Source organism: Ixodes scapularis, unplaced genomic scaffold (assembly GCF_016920785.2).
Source record: "Ixodes scapularis isolate PalLabHiFi unplaced genomic scaffold, ASM1692078v2 PGA_scaffold0__279_contigs__length_252992795, whole genome shotgun sequence".
In the NCBI taxonomy this organism is placed as follows: Eukaryota; Metazoa; Arthropoda; class Arachnida; order Ixodida; family Ixodidae; genus Ixodes; species Ixodes scapularis.
Window position 1 is genome coordinate 244,727,348 of NW_024609835.1, and position 3,977 is coordinate 244,731,324.

The 3,977-nt window shown below is 46.3% G+C and overlaps 1 non-coding gene across 1 annotated transcript; it reads left to right on the forward strand.

The window, feature by feature from the left end:
- On the forward strand, positions 1-73 carry Trnak-cuu. The gene has a single exon. It is a non-coding gene; the product is annotated as a tRNA-Lys (tRNA).
- Positions 74-3,977: the final 3,904 nt, after the last annotated feature.

Genomic DNA, 3,977 nt, shown 5'->3' on the forward strand with positions numbered 1-3,977 from the left:
GCCCGGCAAGCTCAGTCGGTAGAGCATGAGACTCTTAATCTCAGGGTCGTGGGTTCGAGCCCCACGTTGGGCGCCATTGTGGTCGGTTTGCCTTGCTGCATACCCGACCCGGAGGAATAACACGGAGCCAACGGTTTGAACAAGAAACTACATTTAATGGGACATGGACGAGACGATTAACATGGTTACCAGCGGTGCCGAAGTCCAGGCAGCGACTCCCTGTGCGCCGCCTCTGATGCGCCTTATCAAGGCGGCGCACGCGATGTGCGCGTGGCTGGCGTGACGTCGCCGCCACGCGGGAAAAGTTGTGGCTTTAAAAAAATTCTCTACAGACGCCAGCACCTGCTACGCGCATACCTACAATTCGTGCATGCAGCCTGAAGCTTGGATATAAATCAGAAGAGCACATATTGAACCTCAGTCCCCAGCGGAGGACTGAGGATTAATTTGGACCCCCTGGGGATCTTTTGACGTGCAACCGAAAGCTCAGTTACATGGCGCCTCTTCCGCAATAAGCCTCCGTTAGATTGCGGGCACCTCGGCCGGGATTCGAACCCGCCACATGGGGATTAGGACAAGAATTAAAGAGGCACTGACATGTAAACATATATATATATATATATATAAAGTAATAAAGTCGCACTTCGAAACGTTGTTGGAGTTTTAAAGCATTTAGTGAGTCGACGTTTCGGCCTGAGACAGGCCTTCTTCAAGACTCGTTGCCAGAGTCGGTTACAGGGTTGTTTTCGCTTTCCCCACCCGAGCCACGTCACCTGTCAGATCACGTGTGAAAATGCCCAAGTAAAAGAGCCCAAATGAAAAAACGCTGCTGTACTCCCCCCACTACACGCACGGCCGCAGCAGACGCCGCCAGCCATCGGAGCAAACCAAAGGCCACGTCAGACTTCGTGACCCCAGGAACGTCACGTGCGGAAGGCGCAGTAACGTTCACATAGTTGGATCGGCCCAGATGGCCAGCAACGCACGCCGCGGACAAACGCAAAATCAAACAAAGCAAAAAAAAAAAAAAAGAGGGAGGAATGTAATAAGCGCACACAGTAAATAACGCCAAAACGCATAGAAAAAACCCTACATAGAGAAAGAAAAGGTGAAATAAGCACACAGATTAAATCAATGCCAACGCGCATAGACAAGTCCCCCGCAATAAAAAAAAAACAAAAAAAAAACAAAGCGCACGCATTAAATTAGGCAAACGCTCGGCCGAAAAACATAAACAAATATCCTGCAAAAAAAAACAAACAAAAAAAAACGTAAATATAACAGTGTTAACCACAGTCCCAGAACATTCAACAAGGAGCAACAGGTGGAAGATGCCTGTTGAAGGACATGACCCGTTGAGTCATCGACAGGTTATACAGAAAGGTACACGAAAAAAATTAAAGGGTTGAACGAATGGGATCGAATTAGCTACAGTCACTCCGCTACAGGGGGATCAAGGTAGATTGCATGCATAGATGACATTATACCTGGATCTTCATTAATACCGGCCCGGATTGAATTAAATTTGTAAATAAGATACGATTCTCTCTGCTCGCGATCACGGTTGCTTTTGAAATTGGATTGTAAAAATGTAACGTCCAGTTTGTCAAACGTGTGTTTGGGTAAAGCCATATGTCTTGAAAGGGGGAGTTTGGGAAATGAATTTACATGCGCCCTGTGGTTGTTAAACCTCAATCGGAAAGGTGTGCTGGTTTGGCCCACGTACTGCTTACCGCAGGTGCCACATGTGAGGAGGTATATCACGTTACTTGTGCTGCAGTTTAAGTTTCCGTGGATTATGTAGGTGAAATTGGAGTTCGTACTCTCTACCGTGGTTTTAGGTGTCACGTGTTGACAGACCTCGCAATTTGTTCTTCCACAAGGGCGACTGCCAGTGCTTTCAGTGTAGGTTGTCTTAGACCTAACTATGGCGTCCCTAAGGTTGCGTGAGCGTCTGTAGACCACTCTGGGAACGGAGGGGATAATCCTTGCGAGGCGTTCACTTTATTGTAAAATGTTAAAATGTTTTCTTAATATGGGTGCGACATTCGGAGTCTTATTGTTGAAAGTTAGTACGAGGTTCGCCCGACGGTCCTCAGTCTGAGGGCTCCGCTCACTCAACAAGAATCCACGATCAAGGACCTGTGCCTTATTGATCGCATCGTCTATGATTTTTTCCGGGTACTTCTGTTCTTTCAGGACTTGGCGTAATTGATCGGTGCTTGTGTTAAAATCGTCGTTGTTTGAACATATACGTTTAAATCTATGAGCCTGACTATAAGGTATGCTATTTTTGCAGCGCCGTGGGTGGCAGCTGTCGTAGTGCAAGTATTTCTGACGATCCGTAGGTTTTCGGTACAGTTGAGTGGCCAATTTAGAGTCATTAATTAGCACTCTTGTGTCTAGAAAGGTAATTTCAGATTTTGAGTAACTATGTGTAAAAGAAATGGAGGGATGCGCATAATTAAAAGCTCTAATGAACTCGAGAAGCTCTTCTTCCGAATGCGGCCAGATAAGAAATATATCGTCAATGTATCTTTTATAGAAAAGTGGTTTAAGTGAACGCGATGCCAAAAAGTTGGATTCTAAATTTCCCATAAATATATTAGCGTAGTTAGGTGCCATCTTCGTTCCCATTGCAGTGCCGCTGGTTTGAAGGAAGAAACTTCCATTGAATTCAAAGCTATTTAACTCAAGCACCAGTTTCGAGAGAGTAGCCACGACATGCTTATCTGGTAAATCGTCACTACTGTGAGTGTCGTACGCATTCACAAGGGCCTCTATGCCATCATTGTGGGGGATGTTCGTTATAAAGACGACACGTCCATCGTAACAAGAAAAGCATCTCTAGGGATATTAATTTTAGAAATTTCTCTAAGGAAGTGGTTCGTGTCCTGAATGTAAGATGGGAAGCTGGGTGGGATGTTCCCAATCAAGCTATCAATATAGCTAGATATTGGTTCGGTGAGGGTTCCTGATCCAGATATAATGGGACGGCCTGGGTTCCCTTCTTTATGAATTTTTGGTAGCATGTAAAATCTACCTGGCACGGCGTTTTTAGCAGTTAATGCCTTCGCCGTATTTTCGGTAATTTCCCCCTGTTCTACCAGCTGGCCCAGCTGCTCCCGTATGATGTCGGCATGTTGCCTGGTCGGATCGTTTCTGAGATGACAATAGAATTTTGCATCGTTAAGTTGTCTATGGCCTTCCTGTAAGTAATCGCTGGTGTTAAGAATGACTATGGCGCCCCCCTTGTCGGCAGGTTTTATCACGATGTCGTCTCTCTCGCTAAGGGACCTGAGTGCCCTCCGCTCTGGAGCGGAGAGGTTGTAGTGGTTAGGCTGCTGTTTTCTAAATGCCGCTACGATGTCTTTCTGAACAGCATTAATAAAAATGTCTAAATGCTTGTCTCTGCCAGTTTTGGGAGTCCAACCAGTCGATCTGGATGGAAGAGCAGACGCGCCTTCGCGGGGCCTGTCGAAAAAGAACTCCTGAAGTCGAAGGTTGCGAGCAAAATTGTCTAGGTCTTGAAGCAAAGAAAATTCATCATATCGGCCTGTTGTGGGGCAGAAGTTGAGACCCCGCGAGAGGAGCGACGACTCGTGGGTGGACAGTTTTATGTTTGATAAGTTAACTATGTTAGTGGATTCGGGAATACAATTCTGCGTTTCTCGTTCGCACACTCTCCTCGGTGGATCCCGAGTGGGTAGTTCTACGTCTGATGAGCTAACTGCGTTATGGGATTCGGCCCTGCAGCTCTGCACGTTGCGTTCAAACACACCTGCCGGAAGAGGTCCAACATTGTCCCTAGTCAACTTGTTTTCCTTTACCTCACTGAGCATTCCCCGTTTTCTCTCTTCAAACACTTTTAAAGCCACGGTTTCATGCTGTGCTAAATCACGATCGCGGAGTAAATTACGTTCGGCTTGTTTAACCGCGGTTGAAGCTGTTTCGCAATGTTCAATAGTTATCCTCAC